This window comes from Polypterus senegalus, chromosome 12 (genome assembly GCF_016835505.1).
Source record: "Polypterus senegalus isolate Bchr_013 chromosome 12, ASM1683550v1, whole genome shotgun sequence".
NCBI lineage: Eukaryota > Metazoa > Chordata > Cladistia > Polypteriformes > Polypteridae > Polypterus > Polypterus senegalus.
Window position 1 is genome coordinate 50,940,857 of NC_053165.1, and position 25,776 is coordinate 50,966,632.

A 25,776-nucleotide genomic window follows, 5' to 3' on the forward strand; every position below is an offset into this window, starting at 1 on the left:
AGAAGGCTTGTATGTGACGCTCTGTCTATTTCTTTCCTTTTGTTTTGCAACGATTTACTGGAAGAGGAAAATAAAAACTTGTGTTCTAGCCCAATGTGCCTACGTGATAATCATTTACACAACGCAGGAAAAAGCTGATTGCAGTCAGTTACAAGTGTGCGAGCAAGTGAACGAGAGAGAGAGAGCACGAGCTAGCGAGTGAGAGAGAGAGAGAGCGCGAGCAAGAAAAGAGTGAGTGCGCAAGCAAGTGAGCAAGAGAGAGAGAGCACGAGCTAGCGAGTGAGAGAGAGAGAGAGTGCGAGCGAGCGAGAGAGAGAGCGAGTAAGTGAGAGCGCGAGCTAGCTAGCGAGCGAGAGCGAGAGAGAGAGAGTGAGCGAGCCCAAGCAGAAGAAGTAAACATTACAGAATTACATTTCCTCGCGTATGACGCGCACCTGATTTTCTAATGCTAATTTTCGGGAAAAAATGTGCACGTGGTACACGGATAAATACGGTGCATATATATATACTAACAAAATATCCGCGCTTCGCAGCGGCGAAGTACTGCCTTAAAATTTTTATTAAGGAGAAAAGTAAACCTTTTTAAACTGAGGGAAAATATACCAATAATTAATTGTTAAGGATCTCTTTGTATACCACATTGTGAGTTCGGCCCTCCGGTTGTAATATGACCAGACTGTGCGCTGAGCTTACTCTTGAGCATGCAACGTACAGTTGGCCATGTGAAAAGCAATCTTGCCTTAAATCAATGCCAACCTTTTGTAGGTTCTGTCCCAGAGACTTATTAATTGTCATTGCGAAGCAGAGCCTTACTGGAAATTGGAGGCATTTGAATTGAAATGGGAGATCAGAGGGTATAACAGGGATGCAAGGAATAAAAACTCTCTCCCCTGAGCCACTGCCAGTAAAAACAGTTGCCTCAATTAGGTTCTTTTGCAGACACGTGACCTGAAGTCTCATGCCGTTACAAAGTTTCGGTGACTGTACGTTTCTCACTAACATTACTGGTGCCCCAACCTTAAAAATTAGATTATGCTCAGGAGTGCCTGGAGGATTCAGAGTGTGGAGAAACTCTACCAGATAGTGCACTGCGTCTTCCACTTCTACAACTGAATCCACAGACTGATATGTTTTCTGTTGTGAAGGTAGTTCTTGAAGTAAAATGTGGTTTATAGCTGTAGTCGTGTCATTTCTTGGTGTCAGGATAGCTCTCTCCCTCAACCATGACACGTTGTTTTCGTTGGAAAGTTCAATATGGCGGCCGACAGTGGCGTCATACCACTGAAATAAGTACGTAAATCTGTTTTGGTTAGCGCAGGGAAGCTGCCTACCAAATTTCATGAAGATGAAGCCATAAATAAGAAAGTTTAACAAGGCAGACGTTGTCAACCGTTATGACCGTTACACGTAGAATTTCGAAATGAAACCTGCTTAACTTTTGTAAGTAAGCTGTAAGGAATGAGCCTGCCAAATTTCAGCCTTTTACCTACACAGGAAGTTGGAGAATTAGTGATGAGTGAGTCAGCGAGGGTTTTGCCTTTTATTAGTATAGATATATATATATATATATTTGAGATGCTTCTAAGAGGAACCATTTTAAAATCCTTCTTCAAAGTCAAGTTCCATACATGTGCGTCTTTGAAAACATTCCATAGTCAACCTTCATTGCCCGAAAAGGGTCACCAGTATAATCTCTTCCTAAAATAGGCATGGCCTATTAGTCTCTGGGTTGGCTTCTCCTTCCTATAGAAAAAGACATTGCATCCAGATTAGACTACGATGATGTCATCAATGACTTTTCCAATTGGAAGACAAGAAAAGTGGATATTCGCCTCTGAACCTGGAAACTGGTAAGTGATTTCATGATGATACCTCTAGTTTAATTTCACACTTCCTGTCGAAACACTGAAACTCTTTATTTTTAGGCTATAAACATGTCCAAACATTAACATACAAAAACATGTATCGCTAATGATAACCAGCTGACGTGATATCAACGTGAGTTATCACTATTACATCCTGCATATCGAGACTTAGAATATACTTGCAATTTGGGTACTTTTCAAGAAGAGGCCCTGCTAATTTCTGCATGACACTGCATTGCATTTTACACTCTCGTGGTACTCATGAAGTATGAATAGATTACCTATATACATAATTCACTAAGGGCACGCAAGACAGTGAGCGCAAGCAAGACAGAGAGCGTACGCAGGACAGAGAGCCACGACCGCCAACTCACAGAGCCCTGCCCGCCAACTCTAACTAAGGGCAAGAAAGACAGAGAACGCACGCAAGACAGAGAGCCACGCCCGCCAAAGCCCACCCGCCAACTCTAATCAAGGGCAAGACAGAGAGCCACGCCCACCAACTCTAAGACCATGGGATACACACGACAGAGCCCCGCCCGCCATCTCTAATCCTACTTCCGCGTCCACCATCGCTCTCGATCAAACAGCAATAATTAGCAAACAAACAAAGATAACTGGCAGTAACAGTGCAAAATTCACAATTGCCAGTTTGAAAAAATAAGTTTTGAGGGTAGTTTTAAAATGTGTTATTGAATCAAGCTGACATATATGACAGAGAAGAGAATTCCTGAGTTGAGGAGCACTAAGAGAGACGCTTGAGCTGCCATAGCACAGTTTGATGTGTGGTACAGAAAGTAGAGCTGCAGATGAGGATCAGAGTGAGCGAGACGAGTGTCAGTCTGGAGGAGATCAGTGAGGTTGTGGAGAGCTTTAAATGTTCAGAGCGGTGTTTAGTATTGAATTCTGTAGTTAACAGGGAGCCAGTGAAGTTGAGAGAGAATCGGTATATGTTCAGTGAATTTAGAACAGCAGGTTACTATCCTAGCAGCAGAATTTTGAATAAATTGTAAGCAATAGATAAATTTTTGTGGGATGCCAGATAGAATAGCATTACAGTAATCTATACGTGAGGTGACTCGGGCATTAACCAATACTTTAGTACTGTGTTGCGGAAGAACAGGACGAAGTCTAGAAATGTTTCAGAAATGGAAGAAGGCAGTTGGAGAAATGTTACTTATATGGGAGGAATTATTTAATAATAATAATAATTAATTGCCATTATTAGTGTATAAATGGATATAAATAATTGCATGTAAACGATTCGCCAAAATCTGTTGTATGTAAACGATACTGTTTAAAACGTTGTTTTTTCATCAGAAAACCCTGGTTCCCACGTCTACCTGTATTAGTTTAAATGGCACTTTTACCACTCGCAATAGGACGGACACGCTGACTTATCGTGTCGACTGGGCAACACAGTGAATACGCCGTCTATCTATATACTGTATGTCTATGTTTTCCATAGCCTGCTACAGGCAGGTACTCTCTCGACCATTGGCATTGGTTTTGCTCCTTGCTATTTTCGTTATACTGCGACGGTGGTTTTCTAAGCCTTTGTTATACTGAATTCCTTTCTCACCGTTTTCCGTTCCTATTCTTACACTGCTGTATGCTACGGCGGGCTTCGGCTAGTATTGTTATATTCTGAATATAGTCCGAATGTTATCTTGCAAAAATTTAGATGAATACTGTAATGAGAAAATCCGGTATATGTTAACATATTACTGGCACCCTGCCCGGGGTTTGCTTCTTGCCTTGCGCCCTGTGTTGGCTAGGATTGGCTCCAGCAGACCCCTGTGACCCTGCAGTTAGGATATAGCGGGTTGGATAATGGATGGATGGATGTTAACCTTATTTTTATTAAATTTGTGCACAAGTTTATACAGTCAATACATACTGGTAACAGCGTTTGATGTAACCGGCCCTGCGTGGGGTTGGTCAGGCCTAGGCTCTGCATACCACTAAGGCTGCTTCTCTATCTATCTATCCATTGTAATCACAAAGAGGGGTGGGATGACACTGAATCTCAAACCACAAACATAATGCTACCAAACACAATTCCGGTTAAAATTAAAGATCCTCATTTTCCACGAACACTTTTAAATATGCACCAGCCAAAGTAATTCAAAATAAAAAGCTTCTCATCCTTCTTCCGCTTCCAGTTGAGTGTTGACCACTGCATCCTGACTCTGACTCCTAGAGGTGAGGCCATAGACTTCTTTTAAACTTGATCTGAGCACTTCCAGGTCAGATGGAAACTGGGGTAGTCTTCCCCTGGCAGCAACCCCTTGAGGCATCCAAAGACCCTGAGAAGGTTGTACTTCTCTATTCTAGGTCCCGTTCCACCCTGCAGGTGTCACAATTGGGCTTAGACTGGAGGAGTAGTGCCACCTGCCGTGTGGGTGGAATGAACTGCTCCCAGCACTCACATTCGTCCAGTCCACTTATCACTGTTCTCTCAATGCCAGGATGAAGAATGTAAGATGTTCTGGCTGGGTTAAGTTTCAGCTCCCGCCATTCTTTCATTATGGCCTTCAGTCTGGACAAGAAATCATCATCTATCCCTCTGGGATGCCTGTCATTCCTCTTGGGCACGTTCACTACCTATCTATTTATTTTTCCGTGCACTTTATAGTTATTTCTTTTGTAATACTTCTTCTATCTATCTTGGTATCTACAGTGGATTCAAAAAAATTTGCCCAATCTATTCCTCACCAATCAATTTCATCAGGGAAGTCTGTAGAGAATTCCTTGGAATTTATGGCCTGGTTTTTGTTCAGACATGCAGACTTACAGTTTTTTTTTAATTCTGCTTTATTGTAATAGTGAATATATATTTTTTGGTTGGAATAAGGTATACTGTAGTATTAACAGTCCCTAGTGTGGGCGATTGCCATAATCCCACAGGGGTTAGTGACTGAGAAAGGACACCTTCAAAAAGAAGCAGTGTGGTGAGGGGGCACCTGCTTCGGTGATTGGGATAGGTGTTGACTGAAGCTCAGGTCTGGAGACAACCGTTTGGTCTGCTTATGCCAAGCTAGTACATCTCTTTGCTTATGGCAGTTGTCCATGTACAGATGAAGCCATACACATATGGCACTATAAAACAGCTACATAACAGTCTTTGCTTGAAATAGCTGTTCACATGTAGGTAAGCTATATATACTGTATGTGTAGTGCTATAAAGCACGTATATGTAGCATTCATACTCACACCACAGTTAACTATGACTACATAGCTATTGAGCGCATCTGTCACGTTTAAAATTATCTAAAATGTTTCCAGGGCAGGATCCAACCTGTGAACGTTGCATTCGAGCTCCAGCCTCACTGGGCCACATGTTTTGGGCCTGCACCAAATTAACATCATTCTGGACCAAAATCTTTAAATGCCTTTCAGACGGCCTGGGGGTCACAAACCCTCCTAACCCATTAACATCTGTGTTTGGTGTACTACCAGAGGGGCTTAAAATTGAGAAGGAGAAACAAACTGTAATGGCCTTTACTTCACTATTAGCACGTAGACTTATCTTGCTCAGCTGCAAGAATCCTAACTCTCCTATTCTAAGTCACTGGGTAGCTGATGTTACTATTTATAACTGGAAAAAATCTAATTTGCACTTAGAGGATCTGTACAAAACCTGTGTAAAACCTGGCAGGATCTAATCAATAACATTTTAGAATAAGTATTTAAATTGAGGAAGCAGGTTCTCTCCCCTCTTTTGCTCCATTTATTAATTTACCTATTTACTTATTTTTACTAGCGTAAAGATTTATTCTGCAATCCTAGCTCTCTTTTTCAGGGATGGGAGTTGATTTGTTTCAAACCTACTTTTGTAAAACTTGAGTTATTGTATGGAATATTATTTGATTTTAATAAAATCAATAAAATCAAAAACAAAAAATTGTGACTACATAGAACAGGTGAACCAAAATAATGAAGGGAGAAACTTCCACAATATTACAGCACTAAACAACTGATTTTTCAGTTTGTGTTTAAGTACGTTGCTAAATGCCAAAATAAATATTACCTTAAAGAGCAAATGACCCTTTGTCCATGACTCTGTGTTATCAAGTTTTATTTTGTCACCATCAAAGACCTACACAGAGAACAAGTGTTGCCAGCAATAATACAAAAAACAAGGCCACAGCCATGCCAATCCATGCTGGGTCATGCTCAGTCAAACGGTATGAGGACCACTCTAACTGATGGCGGAAGGCCCAGAGAAATGGCCTGCTGGCTGGTAGTAAAAGCTCAGAGGCTGCGCTCAAAAGCTCAAAACTAACTTTTGACTAACATTAACAGCACTGGCCAGTTCTACTCTGTCACTTGGTGACCTTGGACTGGACAAAGAGTTTGTGAGTAAGGCTGGATGAATGGATGGGTGATATCACAAGGATCCAATCATCAAGTAGTAAGTAGAGAGCTACTTTTCTTTTCTGTTTTATAAACCGTAACCGATTATGGCCTTGGTAAACACTTTGCTTAGTCATTGAGAGAGTTGACTATGTGCAAATAATTCTTACACAAGATGCAGCCACCACACCAAAGTAGTTTTGTAATGTGCAAAAGGCCATGTGCCCAGTTTTGAGATCACTATAGAATTCAGGTAGACTCTGTACTGTGATTCATATTCCAGGTGGAGCCCACTATCGGGCTCATTTATATAAGATTATCCTAAACTGACCTTTCCCAGAATGCTGTGCATGTCATGCTTCATGCACCTATAAGCATGTGCAGAATATTTCCCAAGAGTTATCAGTTCACATCGGTATGCTCCACTGATTTTTTTCCATTCACGTTCAGGTTTATTGTCAGTTGTACAGAGAAAAAAAGAGATTTCTACGTGACTCCCACAGGCTAGTGACAGAGGTATAATAATACATTAAATACAACATCTGACAATAAATATGAAGCTGATGTACTCGGACAGTTGACAGTAACTTTTCCACAGTACATGAAGAAAAACCATTTGAATGAAGGAGTGTGAGTGACTGTTAGCCAGGACGGTAGAAAGAGAAAAGTGACTGTGCAGAATAGCAGGGGTCTTTTACAATATACTTTGCATTTCTAAAGCAGTATTTGTTATATGTACTGTATATGTCCTAGACTAGGAGGTTCTCAACTTTTTAACTTGGCATACCACCTTCAGGAACTGAAATGTTCTGAAGTATTTGTATTGAATTCTTACCAGGCACACCCAAAGGTGACATTTCTTTTAAATCTCACTCACATATTGCATCTGTAGATTTTAACAAGAGATTTCACTTGTTTTTTGCAATTGTGTGTCTTTCAGGGAAGCCGTTTTCAACCTTTTTGACTCGTAGGCCAGCAGAATATCTTTGCAGACAGGGGAAGTAAAAAATATAATAAATATATTTACTCTCTGTTTATTTACTCTGTGTCATAATTTGTCCAACCAGTGCCTGCGGTGGAAATGCATATGTGCCAGAATCTCTGCCTTCCATATTTAGTAACATTAGATCAGAGAGCAGGTGTGGGAAAATCTCTCTTGGAGTTTCTAGTATCAGAATTTACTAATAATTGATCGAAGGGGTCTTGAGAGTCCTCATTTGCTACAATTAGATCAGAGGCACAGGATCCCCTTATAATTTTAAGTATGCAGATTTACTAAGGAGGAGTGGGGTTGGGTTTCCTTGGAGTTCCAGTTGTCCACAATTACTAACATTAGAGTGGAACAGCAGGACCCCCTTGTAGTTTTGAGCAATCAGATTTATTAACATTAGATTGAGGACTGGGTGGTGTGGGGGGAGTTCTAAGAATACAAATTTACTAACATTAGATCAGAAGCCTGGGAGAGTCTCTCGCATCCAGACAGAGCATGACATAATTTTTCATTCAAAATGTTATCTCAAAACATGATCCAGATATGCACAGATTTTCACAAATGGGCAAAAATATTCTGTGGACTGGTACTAGTATACGGACTGGCGGTTGAGAAACACTGTTTAGGGTACTACATGTAGTATGTGAAGATGTTAGATCTGAATACACAACTTGAAATTTGAAAGTATCTATTTTAAAGAGGACCTTGAAGATGTCAGTGGACTCATCACAGTCTACATCCAGATAGTGTACAAAAGTGATGAAGAAGGCTGACAGACTATTAGGACGTATATCACAATGTGTGCAGTACAAGTCAAGGGAGGTTACAACTAATTTTATAACGCACTAGAGAGGATTTACCAGATCTACAGCATGCAGTTTTGGTCTTTGAGCAAAAATAACAACAGAGCAGGGCAAGAAAAGGTCCAGAAAAGCACGAGTGGGCTGCCACCAGAAATGAGAGGTATGAGCTATGAGGAGAGATTAAAGGAGGTGAACCTTTCAGTTTAAGCAAATGGAGATTAAGAGGTGACATTAATATTATGAAAAGATATTACTACAATGGCTCAAGACTGTTACTTTAAAATGAGCTCAACAAGAGCACAAGGATGTACTTGGAAATTTGTCCACAGCAGATTTTGCACAAATGTTTGAAAGTTTTTTCTTAACACAGAAAACCACAGACACATGGAGTAAATTAACGAGTAGGTTGGTGGAGAGTGAGACTTGTGGACCTTCTAAACTGGACCTGATATTATATTGTTGAAATTAGGTGAATAGGATTGAGTTTAATGGCCTGTTCTATCTAAAGTTGCAACATTCCAGTCCATCACAGATGCATATAACATCACACATATAATCTAGCAGGTCACATCCACCTTTACGGCTAGAAATGTATTTGACTTTAGGGAGCCATGTAAATGCACTGGGCTTCACTAGTGGTGACACCATACCATTCAGTAGTTGACAATTCCCATAAAAAACTGAAGAATATTTTTCACAAAAAGAACTGTAGACACGCAGAATAAAATTAGAAAGTCACTTGTTGGAGAGCAGGACTTTATGGAACTTCTAAAATCAACCTGATGCTATGTTGGAGAAATTGGGTGGATAGGATTGGTGAGCTTTGTTGGGTTTAAATGCCTATTCTTGTTAAAAGTTTACAAATGTTATGATTTTGGCTCATTCTATGACTATGGTTCATCTCTCCATCATTCTCATTAAATAACCTTACTGTCTCAGTGTGGAGTACTGTGAGATGGTGAGGTGGACCTGAAGCACAGATAAGAATGGAGATTTGGGTTTGGCCACCATATAACCAACAGTGTTTTTAATTACACTTTTTCCCACTTTTCTTTGGGAGTGTTCCTTCATTTACCACCTGACAGCTGCTTGTACCACCAGTGATATCCAGATCACAGGTAGAGAACCACTATCTTATATAGGTAGGAGTTGTGCTGGGCATAATGAACAGGCACTATGTAGAATAAAAGGTCTTTAACTATTTTAATATGACATAGGAAATGAAAAATTGTAACTTTATGCACGAACCTTGACCCCAGCTCAACCTTAACCGCTTTCCAAAATAAAGTATATTTAAGAAAAGAACATTTATGGAAAAAAACAGTGGTGCATTTTTTGTTTTGTAAATGTGTCATTCAATACCATTGAAGCACTAACTAAATAGCTCTTTATCAGACACACATTATAGTTAATGCACTACGGTGCTGATATCACTCATTTAGCTGCTGATAACAAGCCTTTTAAACCTTTTAGTATATTCGTTAAGGTTCATTTCCATGTGGCTAATAAACAATGATTAAACTGACTGATAGTAACAGCAGGAATGCTACTATGACACCTTAAGTCGACAATAAGAAACCTTCGAGTCCTTCCACTATATTTAGTGGTGACTCATTCCTATGGTATTCATGAACACTGGAGACTTGAATGGACTGATAGCAAAGCAATATGATGAAACCAATTGGAACAGCCAGTGAAGTTGCACCAAACAGTTAGGTATGCAATAATTAAAATTTATGTTTATTCTTTACATTTCCTGGTAGATCATTCTAGAGTCAGGGCCTACAGGAGGCGGTAATGTCAGTAGTAGTATTGTCATGTGTACAGAGTACAGTGAAATTCTTACTTATATGTACCACCAACATGCAACACATTGCCACTCTTCAATGCCATGTAATGGCTGAGTTTTCTCTCAGCCAATAGTTTTATATGTCTTGGGAGTTTTATGAAGAACCACATTTCATGATCGCAGTATAAGCTCTAGTGGGTTGGCTTTCGGATGAGACATAAAGCTGAGGTCCCTGGGAACTTTTCAAAACGAGCAGGGTTTATCCTGATGTCCTGAATAAATTGCCCATCATGTCCCCATCCATTCTAGTCCCCTAATTATCCCCTTTCTGTAATTGGCAATTTCTCGTACCCCTTAACCCCCTAATAGCTAATGTGTGGCAAGCATACTGGTTCAATAATGGCTATATCATATAAAGGTTATATCATAAAAACTGTTGAATTTAAGTCAAGGGACGTTCTGCTTGAACTATATAATTGACTCTTAAGACCGTATCTGGAGTATTGTATGTAGTTTTGGTCTCCACAGTACAGGAAAGACATAGCAGCACTTGAAGCTGTGCAATGGAGAGCAACCAAGAGCATCCCAGGACTTCAGGACATGTCCTATAGTGATAGACTCATCAATCAGAGGAGAGCGTTGGGGACCTCATCCAAGAATTTAAAATCCTCAAAGGCACTGATAAAGTAGATCCAGCAACATTCTTTTGGCATAGGGGTGAATCACGTAGTTGAGGGCATCAGTGAAAATTAAGGGGAAGTGCATTTAAAACTGAAATCAGGAAGCACTTCTTTACACAGAGGTTGTGGGACTCTACAACAAACTACCAAGACATGGAGTTGAAGCAGAAACCTTGACAACCTTAATGAAGACTTGAGATGAGATATTGGGACAGCTTAGCTATTAACGAAACAAACAGGCTTGATAGACGGAAGAGTCTCCACTAGTTTGTCAAATTTCTTATGTTCTAAATGCTGTCAGTCACACAAATACACATGAGCTACTGGGGCTAGATCTTTGATACTTGGTCTTAACCGAAAGTTTATGACCTGATATATCCTGGAAATTCAACAAATGTTAGGTAATAAAAGTAGGTCCATATGTTTCACTAGTTTAACAATATTTTAGCATTGTGATTATTGTGATTGGATAACAGATTTTGTAGATTACATGAGACGCATAACTTGATTTTTTTAGGGACTTTTTGGTATTGATTGCTATTGTCTAGTTGCCATAGACTACTATTCTATCATCATTTTTTTTACTTCTGCTTTTCATTAAAACAGAAGATTAATTTTGTTCTTGGTTGTCACTACATACTACATGAAGTCCATCCATCCATTATCCAACCCACTATATCCTAACTACAGGGTCACTGGGGTCTGCTGGAGCCAATCCCAGCCAACACAGGGCGCAAGGCAGGAAATAAACCCTGGGCAGGGCGCCAGCCCACTGCAGGACACACACACACTCCCACAAGGGACAATTTAGAATCGCCAATGCATGCTAACCTGCATGTCTTTGGACAGTGGGAGGAAACCCACACAGACACGGGGAGAACATGCAAACTCCTAGCAGGGAGGACCCGGGAATCGAACCCAGGTCTCCTAACTGCGAGGCAGCAGTGCTACCCACTGTGCCACCCTTCTACATGAAGTAACATATAAAAAAATTAGCTTATAATTTTTTGTGAGGAGTATTCCTTTAATGCCATTTTATAGCTTCAGTGGACTGAAGGCTATCCTGGCTGCATTTGGGCCAAGGCAGGTTGCCAGTTATTTTAACTTTATTACAGTTGGTCTCTAAATATGTACATTGCTCAGGGATGTCAACAGGATGTTCTCTACATGATAAAATGAACTTTGCAAGGAGCAGCTATTACATCACGTTGTAATGAGCTATTGTGACTTGACTTGCATATGAACAACCAATATAAACTTAATTGTTTCTGCTAGCAACTGTTATTACAACTAACACCTTAATGAGACTCTGGCATCAGGCCCAGAGCACTTTTTGTGCTCTTTTGTAGATACATATCTCTTTCAGTTTTTTGCTGTCTCTACATGCTACAAATAAGCAGGAAATCATGTTGAACAAAGATTAAGCAACTGGTGGTAACAGGAAATACAACAAGGATTTCTTCTTTAACAGTGATACAACAAAAGCTAAGATCTAAAAGCTGCAATAATAAAACAACATTCTCAAAGCTACATAATCCATTTTAGGGTCACGGGGGGGCATGACCCTGACAGCAGGAGTCGGCCCTGGACAGGACGCCAATCCATGAATGAATGAAACGTCGTATTTCTTAGCCAACTCTGCCTTCGAAACAGCTGAGTCATGTCAAAAGTAACAGAGGGTCCACTTTTTAATATTTCTTTCTTATTAATGTAAATTACAAAGTCATACTGGACAAAAGTGATGAGGAGGTTACAGACCACTTTCTGCTCATTTTGCTGTGTTGCGGCTTGGTGCTAAAATAATTTAAATTCATTTTTTACCTCTTCAAGACGCACTTAATACCCCAAATGACACAGCAAAAACTGGTTATTAGGAATTTGTACAAATTTATTTAAAGTAAATATGACTGTAAATTGACACTGACATAAGTATTCAAACCATTTGCTCTGACAACTGAAATCTGCTTTACAGTCTGCCTGTGGTCAATGAAAATGATTGGACAGGATTTTAAAAAACATGCACCTGTCTACAACAGATCTCAGAGATGAGCAAACTCCAAGCCATGAGGTTGATGGAATTGCCTGCAGAGCTTAGAGACAAGATTGTGGAAGGGTATAAAAACAATTTTGCAGCAGTGTAGGATCCCAACAGCACAGTGGCCTCCATGATTCTTAAAGAGAAGACGTCTGGAACAACAATGACTCCTCCTAAAGATGGCTGCCTGCCCCATATGAACAATCAGGGGAGAATGACCTTGGTAAAACGGGTGACCACTTTGCCTGAGCTCCAAAGAACCTCAGTGGAGGTAGGATAACCATCACTGTAACACTCCACCATTTTGGGCTGGGCTGGTAGAGTGGCCAGACAACTTGCAAAAACCCGCTTGGAGTTTGCAAAAGGGCACCTAAAGGAGTCTCAAATTGTGAGAAACAAGATTCTCTGATTTGATGAACTTGAGATTAAACTGAGAAATTGAGACTAAGAGGGAAGTCTGGGCCTCTCTGCTTAAGCTGCTGCCCCCGCGACCCGACCTCGGATAAGCGGAAGAGGATGGATGGATGGATAGAGATTAAACTGTCTGGCTCCAATTCTAAGTGTCATATCTGCAGGAAACCAGGTGCCACTTGCCACCTGTGTAATACCATTCCAACAGTGACACATGGCCTTGGAAACATCACGCTGTGGGGTTGCTACTCAGTGGCAGGGACTTGATGTTTAAGACAGAGCAGAGGGAAAGCTGAATAGAGCAAAGTTGAGAGATAATGAAAACCTGCTGGACCTCAAAGTGGGTTCACCTCCCAATAGGACAATGACCCTAAGTTCAAAGCAAGGACATCACAGGAGTGGCTTAGGTTAACTCTAACCAGTTTTCTTCACCATTTGCCTAGATGGGATTCTGGTTAATGCACTGGGCTCTGAAGTTTCAGAGAGATGACACTCTATTCATGGTGTGTGCCATTGACTGCCATTGGGTCAGGACTAGTAAAACGAAGAGGCTGGAGTGCTGTGGTAGGATGATAAATTATCTTCAGTGATGGATGAGTCTCATTTCAGTTTTGGGGTTGATGACCACTGGATTTGCATAAGATGACCAAAAAATGAGTGAAATATCCTAAGCCATCAGAAGTGCTTTGTTCACTTTTACTTTGACTATGAATGAGCCACGTTGTAAGCTTTCTGGGTGTAATCCACCCTCTGCTATTATGAATTCATCAGCACATTAAAGCAAAGCTGGAGTGACTGCTGTTGTTGGCCTGCCCAGAACTCATAATTCATGAAGCCAGCGACTAACAACTGTATTGTCTCCACACACATTTTTTAAATGCCTCTGAATGTCCTTTATTGATTTCATCTTTGCTATGATAAATTCCACAATTGCCCATTGTACAAAGGCAACGCAGTTGCAGGAGAAAACTTTAAAATTAAGTATAGAATAAGTTACAGACTTGTTTATTACTCTAGGAGAATTCAACATGTTGCAAAATAATTATAAATAATTAGTCTAAATTCTAACATATTGAACTTATTGAAGACTCCTTGTTTGCGGTGGGCTGGCGCCCTGCCCAGAGTTTGTTTCCTGCCTTGCGCCCTGTGTTGGCTGGGATTGGCTCCAGCAGACCCCCATGACCTTGTAGTTAGGATATAGCGGGTTCGATAATGGATGGAAGGATGGAAGACTCCTTGTTGTGTCAAATAACAATTGTTTTATTCAGCTGATACTAACATTGCTTTTATTTCCAAATAATATGATGTAGGCTGCTGCTTCATGGATCAGTATCTGGGTTGGGCCCACTTGTTTTGCATGTGTATAGTTGGCACTTTCTCCCCGTGTTTGTGGGGTTTTCCTTTCACATCCATAAAGCTGTTCGTTTTAACAGTGATTCCAGACTGGCCCTGTGTAACTGTGAATTGGCACCCTGTCCGGTGTTCTTTCCTGCCTTGCGACCAGTCTTGCTGGCACAGGCGCTGGACTTTTACGAAGCTGAACTGGAGTGAGTTTAAAAATAGTATGGTGTATTACATTCTTCTGCTGACTGTGTAATTCTCTTAAATGTGCTCCATGTTTGTAGCAGACCCAGGGAGTGCCACCAGCAGCCTTTTATTGGCTGATTCTCCCTCCTTGAGGAATTATCAAAATTAACCTTTCATAACAAAAAGGCTTTTTTCAGAGTGATGATTGAGGCCGGTGATTGAGAGGGACTATTGACACTTGTACATTTGTACACTCTCACACTTTGTAAAAGGCTCACTCACTTCATCCCTGAACCCTGTATCTGCTGTAATGCAAGTGAGACAAATGGACACTCTACAATAGATGTGGACACTGCCTTTGTTACCCCTATGTTTTCCTCTTTTTTCAAACTGACATTAAATGGGTGGTCTACTGAGCACCATCCCTTTTTTTTACTCTCTTTGGTTTTATCCACTTCTTGTTTGTCAGCTCTCACACTCGCATTCCTGCCCCTATGATTTAAGACAACTTCAAACCTGTTTGATTTTATTGGAGTCAGTCACATTTAAGATTATTCAGGTATTTCAAACTAGACGACTGGAGAACAGGGTAGTGCGCTGCAACTGCCTTAAAATCTCAGATTATGCAAATAAAGTGTGCAAGTGAAAATCGCTGGAAAAGTCGTATAATGTGACATGGCCTTTACTTCACATGTCTCATCTGCTCCTGCACAGTTATGTAGATGGAAGTCTAATGTTTCCACTCCAGTTCATATGTACATCATTAATATTATAAAATATTCTCTGTTTCAATATGTGCTATCATGATAATTGTGGGATTCACTCCATAAGATAACAAATGGCTTGCAGCGTACAACTGTCATGTGCATGGCATAATAATATTATGAGAAAGATATGCACTTACAAAAAAAAAATAGATAATAAATAATTTAATGTACTGCAAAAATGCATCTGTTTCTCATTTACTTTTATTTCATATGACCTTAACAAACACTTCTTTGGGTCTTCATAAAACTTACAAAGCATCAGTAAAATGTTTGTTCATCTCTGCAATGTGACCAACTAACAAAGCGTCACTTTCAAGTGGTCTGAGGTGGCTTAACTGAGCCTCATTTCTATTGATATGATATTTTTAGCGTATGATCTGTGAATCCTTTTTACTTATCCTATTGATAAGTAATTTTACCATCATGTCAATATGTCACACTGCATAGACATGAGTACTCTATCTACTGATGTTTTAGAAGTGTTACGAAGGCCAAAAGGAGTCTTTGCTAAGGTCTTGTTACATTACAGTAAATGAGTAATAGATTCATTTTTGTAATACGTTGTGAACCTTGCCCCGGACACAGACAGGCAGATACGCTAATGTCACCCACAAACACACGTTTATTTTCCATCTCTTTTTACAATTCAGCTCACTAATCCCCAATACCCATCAGTCCAGGCCACTCCAATGTCTTCTCTTTTCTTCTTCTCTTTTCCTCTCTCTCTCTCTTTTCTTCTTACCGCCTCCTCCCTTCTCCAGACGTTGCCACTCTTCCACCCAACTCTTGTCAATGACTGGAAGGAAGCCGTCCGGGTGTCCCCTGTCATCTTCCCCCCAGCACTTCCTGGTGTGGCGGAAGTGCTGGGCTCCCGGGATATTCTGGCATCGGGCACCGCCTGGCGGTGGCCACGGGTCCCTACAGGGCTGGGCTTCCAAGCCCTTTACCCGAGGCCCCCAACATAACCAGGACGGATGCCCCCTCGCGGTCTGGAGGAGGCGCAAGCCCCCCTCTGGTCCTCCTGGGCGTCCCGGCCAGGCTCCAGCCCCGGCCAGGGACCACAAAGTGTTACCAATAAATAATACTTTAGAGGTTACTACAGGTGAAAACTAGTAATGATAAAATCTCAGAAACTGACTAGTCAGCTAGTCTTGGAGAACACAGGAGGACTGAGATAAAAGGACATTAATGGACTGGCATAGCCTAAAATGGACGGGATTGGTAAAATTTATGCCACCCACCCTTCTCCTTGCAGGAGGGAAGCCTTAGGCTAAAATGGACTGGAGGACTGAGGCTGAATAGGATTGGTATGAAGTTGGGAGTCAGTTTATCTCAGTGGTCCAGGGGGTACATCAAGAAAGCTGGATTAAGAAAAAGACAGAGGTTACAAAGAAGCTCAGTCACTCTGCCATTTTTCTTTCCTGAGAAGATACAATGTCATTGTTTTCTCCATTCAAAGACCATGCAGGAGCAAAGACGAGCCACCTGGTAGTCTAAACAAAATGAATTGGTAATTACCCAGGTTGTATTAATATTATTTTGTTATTACTCACATTTGAACTCTGCTTATATTTTGGGCATGATATCTATAACACATAAAATGTGTAACTTTCTCACTTGTCTGTTGTGGTACTCTGTCTATTTGCCTGGGGTTACAAATATTAAAGGGGGTGCTGAAGTACAATACCTGACAATGTGGTAATAGTATGGCATTGGAGGCATTCTACACAACAAAGAATGTAAAAGGAGAATAGGGTCACCCTAGCATCCTACCTACATATAAAAGCCCTCTCTAACCATGTGCTCATCAATCGCACCCTTTAACACATCCCACACCTCTTTCACCACATCTGTCCTTTCCTTCCCCTATCTTCCAAGCTCTTTGCAGCCCTAACTCCAAGTTTACCAATACTTTGCCTGGAAGGGCTTTTTTCAAAGACTTAAGGTCCCATTGGAACTACCTATGAGTGGAGACAAGTTTCCCTTTCGATCATTGGCTCCAGATAAAAGCCACTGTCTGTGATACATAGCAGGGACCCATTTATAACACACTGTACAGTATACACTGTGTACAAGTCAAGTCAAGTTGGGGAGCATGCACTGGTACCATCACACAACAAAACAACTTGGATCACCCTCATGGAAATGCATCACATCGCCGTAGTGCCGTAACTGACGCTCCTCACAATACAGGTAATGTGCCTCATTCGGGACTCCATGAGCAACTGCTCATTCGACACAAAGTCAAACCAACGGTACCCAAAGATTTTCCAGAGAGACACAGTACTGAAGGAGTCCAGACTTTGTCTCAGGTCACTGGATAGCGTCCATGTCTCGCAACCATATAGCAAGACAGGAAGCACCAGGACTCTAAAGACTTGGACCTTCGTCCATTTACATAGATATCGGGAGCGCCACACACCCCTTTCCAGTGACCTCATGACCCCCCATGCTCTCCCAATCTGTCTATTGACTTCATAGGAAGAGTCACCAAAGACATGAATGTCACTGCAAAGGTAAGTAAACCTCTCAACAAGGTCAACGCTCTCTCACTCGCAAACAGACACACTGCTGATGGCTGTGCCCAAGAGGTTTTTTATCCAGGACACTCGCAAGCCCAGGCACTCATACTCCTCACTCAGTTTCTTGAGTGCCCCAATCAGAGCATCCATTGACTCCGTAAAGATCAAAGCTTCGTCAGCAAAGTCAAGATCCGTGAATCTTTCTTCACCAACAGATGCCCCACAGCCGCTGGACCCCACGACCTTGCCCAACGCCCAGTCCATACAAGCATTGAACAGAGTAAGAACAAAACACACCGCTGACAAACCCCAGAATCAACTGGAAAAAATGCAGAGGTTCTTCCTCCACTCTGCACAGCACTCACAGTACCAGTATACAGGCCGGCCATAATATCTAGCAACTTCGAGGGGATCCCGCAAACCCTGAGGATAACCCCACAGGGCCGCTCGATAAACTGAGTCGAACGCTTTGTGAAAACTGACAAAGGCTACAAAGAAACTCTGCCAATATTCGTGTTTATGCTCCACGAGAACCCTCAGTGCCAGGATGTGGATGATGGTAGATTTCTTAGGTGTAAAACCAAACTGTTCCGGTCGCTGGTAGGTGAGCAAGTGATCACGGATCCTATTGAAGATGACCCGAGCAAGGACCTTACCCGGCACCAATAGCAGTGTTATCCCCCTGTAGCTGCTGCAATCCAGGCGAACACCCTTCCCTTTCCAGATAGGGACGACAAGTCCCGTTTTCCAGTTAGTTGGGACAACTGTGTACAAACTGATTAAAAAAAAATCTGACATAGAGCTCTCTATTTAAAAAGTGCTTTGGAATCGCGTTTCATGTACAACAACTTTATATAAACAAAAGGTTGTTTGTCTGACGGTGGAATAACCAATCCAATACACAAATACAAGTATCTGCTGAATTATTAGGAATCTAGCCTTTATAAAACATACAGTGGTGTGAAAAACTATTTGCCCCCCTCCTGATTTCTTATTCTTTTGCATGTTTGTCACACAAAATGTTTCTGATCATCAAACACATTTAACCATTAGTCAAATATAACACAAGTAAACACAAAATGCAGTTTTTAAATGATGGTTTTTATTATTTAGGGAGAAAAAAATCCAAACCTACGTGGCCCTGTGTGAAAAAGTAATTGCCCCCTGAACCTAATAACTGGTTGGGCCACCCTTAGCAGCAATAACTGCAATCAAGCGTTTGCGATAACTTGCAATGAGTCTTTTACAGCGCTCTGGAGGAATTTTGGCCCACTCATCTTTGCAGAATTGTTGTAATTCAGCTTTATTTGATGGTTTTGTAGCATGAAGCGCCTTTTTAAGGTCATGCCATAGCATCTCAATTGGATTCAGGTCAGGACTTTGACTAGGCCACTCCAAAGTCTTCATTTTGTTTTTCTTCAGCCATTCAGAGGTGGATTTGCTGGTGTGTTTTGGGTCATTGTCCTGTTGCAGCACCCAAGATCGCTTCAGCTTGAGTTGACGAACAGATGGCCGGACATTCTCCTTCAGGATTTTTTGGTAGACAGTAGAATTCATGGTTCCATCTATCACAGTAAGCCTTCCAGGTCCTAAAGCAGCAAAACAACCCCAGACCATCACACTACCACCACCATATTTTACTGTTGGTATGATGTTCTTTTTCTGAAATGCTGTGTTCCTTTTACGCCAGATGTAACGGGACATTTGCCTTCCAAAAAGTTCAACTTTTGTCTCATCAGTCCACAAGGTATTTTCCCAAATGTCTTGGCAATCATGGAGATGTTTCTTAGCAAAATTGAGACGAGCCCTAATGTTCTTTTTGCTTAACGGTGGTTTGCGTCTTGGAAACCTGCCATGCAGGCCGTTTTTGCCCAGTCTCTTTCTTATGGTGGAGTCGTGAACACTGACCTTAATTGAGGCAAGTGAGGCCTGCAGTTCTTTAGACGTTGTCCTGGGGTCTTTTGTGACCTCCCGGATGAGTCGTCTCTGCGCTCTTGGGGTAATTTTGGTCGGCCGGCCACTCCTGGGAAGGTTCACCACTGTTCCATGTTTTTGCCATTTGTGGATAATGGCTCTCACTGTGGTTCTCTGGAGTCCCAAAGCTTTAGAAATGGCTTTATAACCTTTACCAGACTGATAGATCTCAATTACTTCTGTTCTCATTTGTTCCTGAATTTCTTTGGATCTTGGCATGATGTCTAGCTTTTGAGGTGCTTTTGGTCTACTTCTCTGTGTCAGGCAGCTCCTATTGAAGTGATTTCTTGATTGAAACAGGTGTGGCAGTAATCAGGCCTGGGGGTGGCTACGGAAATTGAACTCAGGTGTGATACACCACAGTTAGGTGATTTTTGAACAAGGGGGCAATTACTTTTTCACACAGGGCCATGTAGGTTTGGATTTTTTTTTCTCCCTAAATAATAAAAACCATCATTTAAAAACTGCATTTTGTGTTTACTTGTGTTATATTTAACTAATGGTTAAATGTGTTTGATGATCAGAAACATTTTGTGTGACAAACATGCAAAAGAATAAGAAATCAGGAAGGGGGCAAATAGTTTTTCACACCACTGTACATGTCTTTCAGCTGATATTAATTATTATACAAGTAGATCTAATGCAATAGGGCCTAATTTCATGTTACCATAGGAGAGAGAAACCATCTTTTTATAACTTACTTAGCATAATTGGGGAGTGTATGGATACCAAAACCCCTGAGATAAAAATCTGTGTTACCCAGTAAGCTGAAATGGAGCTGTGCCCAGGTATTCCGAAAGCATTTTTAGTATGGAGGTCAATTACATGTGGGTCACTTGGAAATCACATCACGGAGCTATTTTAAGCACTACTATGTCACTGAATGTTGTGATATTAAATTATGTCTAAATGTTGTCTTAGATAAATACTCAAGCATGTACTGTATATACAAATCTGAGAAAAAACAGTGCAGAGCTAAGCAGGGTTGTGCCAGGTTTTCTTTTTTTCCATTTTCACTTCTGATTTTTATCTAGCAAGCGTCCTTCATCCCAACAGGAGTGAACTGCCACTCTCCAGCTGCGATTAGTGAACTGATGTCACTTTCAGTGTTACTCACTGAATTGAATTTTAAAGGTTAGCCTCAAGAAGAGGAAGCTGTCAGAGGACAACAATGACACATTGAATACGATGGTTCTATGCCACCTGCATGACTTCAGTTGTTTATGGTAGGCTCAGCGGAAAAACATTCATAGTCATGCCAATGAAACTGGAGTGGACATCTTGAAATGGTAAGCAAATTTTATAACACTACTTAAACATGAAAAATTACCCATGGCTGACAGCAGTTACTGTATATCATTATAATTTACAGGGCAAACACACATTTCAACATGCTGCACATCTCGGTCATGTAAACAAACCCCAGATGTTCAATTGCTAAACATTCAAAATAAAGTATATTGCGGCATGCTATAAATGTCTTTGGCTTATCACAGTTTACTTTGTAAAAACTGTCTGGGACACTTGAGAGTGCCTGCTTTACCCATAGGACACTGCTGTCCTTGTTAATAAATAATCTTACTCTAGCGTGGAATTAAGCAGGTTTAAGAATGGCAGGACCCTGTTTTTTTATTCTTTTGCAATGATAATTCATTTATATAATACTGCCAAATCTTCTGGGCATGGGAGAGGAATGTTCCTTAGAATAACATAACTTCTTAAAGATATGTCATTACGACAAGACGGGGGGCCACTACCAGTTAGCAAGCTTTGCACATTATTGACAGCCCAAGAATGGCAATCAGGAGGATAATCAGATGAGATTAGATACAAATGGAAGAGAGAGACAGTTGGGACCGAGGTAGTAAAATGATGCACTTTACCGCACAAATGGTTAAAGGCAGGGGACAGGGGTTCAGCATTGCTACTGGTGGGCCGGGGTGGGCAGCATGATTTTATTTCACTTCTGTTTATTTTAGCAATTTGTTCTTATTCCTCATTGGTGTGATATTTTTAATGTACTATTTTGTAGACTTTTCTTTATTAAAGGTGCAGAAGTGTGCTATGAGTGAATTCCTTTTAATTACAGTACAGAGGCACGTGCAGATAATAACAAAATGTATAAAATCGGCAGTTGTTCCAGCATTTAATTGCAGGCGTATGTGCCAAAACCACAAAAAGCAAGAAGTATCTGGCCAGGAAATGATGATTGAAGTACCGGGGCTGTGGAGATGTGCACCAGGCTAAAAATGAGATCTGCCTAGTATCTGATCAGATAAAATAGAAATTTGTTGCCAGAAGGGGAATTATTTTTAGTCACTACCTCAGACTTCCTAATTTAGATGGCACAGTATGATGGGAAATGTCTTGGGGAAACCATATTGGTGGCCAGACCAAGTCCATCAAACTGTGTGATATTAGAAAGACATTACAACAAGAATTTTTGGATCTCTACTGCTAATTAAAAAATGGCTTTCTTGGGTACCTAACTGGATCTTACAGGTTAGAACACAAGAAGGCCACTAGAAGATGAAATGTCTCACTGGCAGTAGTATCAGATTGTGAACTGTCATGATTTTTAATTTATGTTTGACAGTTCCTTGAACAATAAAAATAAATTTATACATCATTTTGGGTTTTTTGATTTCCCAGGAGTCCAATGGTCACATTTATCTTTTGTTTCAATGCAGCTTATCTTATATTAGTCATTTTTTGCTGGCTTTTAGAATCACCACCATTTTAGGACTTTAGTGTTGACAGTTGCTATGTGGTTGTTAGGGATGACATTGGGGTCACAGACAACATGACATCACAGGTCAAGGCATATAAAGGTCATCCCTTTATACTTCCTGGTTGATCTAGTTTGGATTCACTAAAAAGAATTAGTGTTTTGTTTGTTTGTTCATTTGACCAGCTCTTCGATTTCAAAATCTTTCCTGTCTCTTACTACGATTTACATCTCTTACGTTGCTCCAGTTCCAGTACATGTATCCTTCTGGCTTATGATTTATTAATGTTCATCCCTCACTAAAATTCTTTGTCTTACTTCTAGACTTAGTTTATTAGATTCTTACTCACCTGGATATGACATTAGCTTGATTTCTACCACTTTACTCCGTTGCCTCCATTATTAAAAACAGCTCCTCCAATGCGTAGACAGTACTTCAGCATTAGCAGGATTCTGTTGGCATTAGTTTTCTACTTTTTACAGTTCTGCTCAGAAGATAATAATAATGTTTTTGATATTTTCTATTTTGTTTTGTCATTTTGCAGTTTAAGCCTGATAATGGGAACATTTTTGCTCTTGTCTAGAAGGTCAGCACTCATTTCTTGCCTCTCCATTTTGCGTATTTGGTTTTTCGTGGGCACCGACATTTCATGGATCATGTCGCTAAGATGCTACATGGTTGCACACCACATGAAGCACATGCCATATGACCAGTGAAATGGCGACAGTCATGATATATGAGATATCTGCTTACACAAACAAGATCTGAACTTTAGATAATAACAACAGAACACATTTCCGATTGTCTAGCACAAGAGCCTTTCAAGAAACAAAAGAATCATTGGGTTTAGTTTGGTATCGAATCAGTTTGGAACTTTCACTACGCATTTTGGTTTAAGATACTAAGTACACTTGATCTCTGTTTTTCAATTTTTAAGCAATTTTCCCAGCACTTTTTTTTCTGATTACCCCTGAAACTATGACACTTCTCTGTCACTGTAATTATTTATTCTGTCCATTTGGACCTGACATCATTTCCAGTAGTGATGCAACCAATACATAGACCCAGTTCAAATAAACTCAAAAGTCCACAAATAATTCCACCTGTCAATGTGCCAGTGTGCTAGTGAATTCAGAGTAATAGGAAAATTTATATAAGTAAATATTTTCAACTTGATACTATTGGCTCCAGCAGACCCCCTGTGACCCTGTGTTAGGATATAGCGGGTTGGCTAATGGACTTATGGATGGATGGACTTATTAGGCTACTGTTATATTTCAGCCAGGTTTCCTTGCCCTACTTATTTTATGTCATCTTTGTTCATTTTAGATTGATTTGTGTGTATTCATTGTATTTGTTATTCTTTGTTTTGCCTGTGTTGTTTTATTTATCTTTTGGGTGGTCCACAGGAGGCGGGGCCACCTGCCCATCACCATAAGGAACTGGCATCAGGCCTACAGTGTCAGGGGCAACCATTTCATTGATTTGAATGCCTACCTAGAAGAGGTGAGTGTTCTTCTGTGATTTTCTGTGGTTTTGATGATTTTGTGAATCCCTGGGTTTTGTTTTTTGACTTTTCCTCTTGGATTACAGATTTTTGACTTTGGTAATGCCTCTGCAGGCATTACCTCTATACCCTTTGTACTCTTCAGGGCTTTGCAGTGCAACTAAGCTTTTTTGTGAAATTAATCTTTTTATTTATAAAGATTGTACTCTCAGTATTACTAGCAGGGGTTTATGACAGTGTTTCTCCCTCTAGTGGGTATTTTTGGAACTGTTTAGGATTTACTATACGTGCCTGGAACGCTTGACATTTACGGCAGCTGCTAATTGTTTAAAAATGGTGTACCTTTCAACTTGAATCAACACACTATTAGAAGAACCCTAAGTAAAGAACCCCTATTCCATCCAGAATAACTTGCAAAATAAAATGTGTTCTTTAGATCTGGAATGGACTAACCAGGGTCTAGGCACAGTGTGAGAGGCCACCTTGTGAACATAATTAACTGATGTGAAACAACATCCATCGATTTTTAGAAATGTACAATCTTCAATTTGCAAAGGTTTGTGTGTTCACTCTATCTGTTCTAATGATGTTGGTTATCAAGTCTAGGCAAAGTGAAGACTCAAAAAATTCTTCATATCAGAATTATTTCCACTGCCATGGACTAAATGGATACTCAGCATTCAAAACATTGACCTCTGTAGTGTTGTTGCCTGCATTAGCTAATGGTAAACTGTGAGCCAAAAACAGTACACTCCTTTCTAAATTCTCTTTTTTTGTTTTTTGCATTACTCACTACCCGACTTCCACTTTTGCTTTATCTTCACCAACCACTGAACACTAACAAGCATGCAGTAACTACAAAGTAAAGTTTTCGATTATTCAGTCTTACAAGGGCACAGGTCACCCAATGATTTCTTAACCAACAGTAGTTGCCTGATTTGGATGAAATAACCAACTGAAATGTTGTTTGCACACCAGTGTTTTGGATAAAATCTACCACCACATGAAATGTTAAGTTTACAGTATTTATTCCAGAGATAACTTACCTCTCCCTCTCTTGCTTATGCCAGGCCCTCTTAGGTTAGAACCTGCATCAGTTGTACCCCGAAGGCACCATCCTTGATCATCCCCAACAAACTCAAGAGCACTGTCTGAAGTTCACCATGCTACAAGAAGACATGGCAGCTCTAAAGACTGTGGAGACGGACTAAACCTTTGCCATCTTCAGCAAAAAGGCTACATAAGGACCTAATTCAGGCAATCAAAATTTTCTAAAGTTAATCTCATGGAAATTCAGTTCAATTGGAGAGTGAATCACGAAGTTGAAGACGTCTAAAGGAAAATAAATGGAGATGCATTCAAAATGAACCTCAGGCAGCCATTCCTCACTCTTGTACTAGTAGTAGTGGCAGTATTATCACATTTACAGAGTATTCAAAAAATACCAAATTAGACATAGTAGGAAAGCATCATATAAATAAATTCTAAAACCCAAGATATTTAGATAAACTGAGATTTGTGATTCTTCTTCTGCATGCCAGCTTTCAAAAATTGTTCTCCCTTTTCCTTACTCATAAAACACCCAGACCACAACTACCTACAGCCATACAGTTGCGGTCTGCTAGCACTAAGCTCCAAGTTCAAAGAAATAATTTCAAATGCAAATTTATTGAAATGTATACAAAGTGCAATAAATCTGTATTTACATGTCTAAATAACGTGTGGAGTCCTCATTGGACCAGTGAAGGTGCTGGAACTAATATAGCTTTCATGGGAGTTTACCACCTGAAAGCTTTTGATGAACTGTCAGCTGTCTT

General features: G+C 40.5%; 1 protein-coding gene and 1 long non-coding RNA gene across 3 annotated transcripts in view; one reads left to right on the top strand and one right to left on the bottom strand.

Annotated features, from left to right (window-relative positions):
* slc6a6b (solute carrier family 6 member 6b) overlaps positions 1–25,776 on the bottom strand; it is a 117,072-nt gene that overhangs the window by 80,230 nt on the left and 11,066 nt on the right. The gene's annotated exons all lie outside the window — the stretch shown is intronic.
* Positions 6,031–25,670, top strand: LOC120540405. Of its 2 annotated transcripts, XR_005635809.1 has the most exons (4): positions 6,031–6,282; positions 20,758–21,012; positions 23,862–23,958; positions 25,030–25,670. It is a non-coding gene; the product is annotated as an uncharacterized LOC120540405 (long non-coding RNA). The 2 variants fall into 2 exon arrangements; XR_005635810.1 differs by lacking the exon at positions 20,758–21,012 and having other exon boundaries at positions 6,042–6,282; positions 25,030–25,665.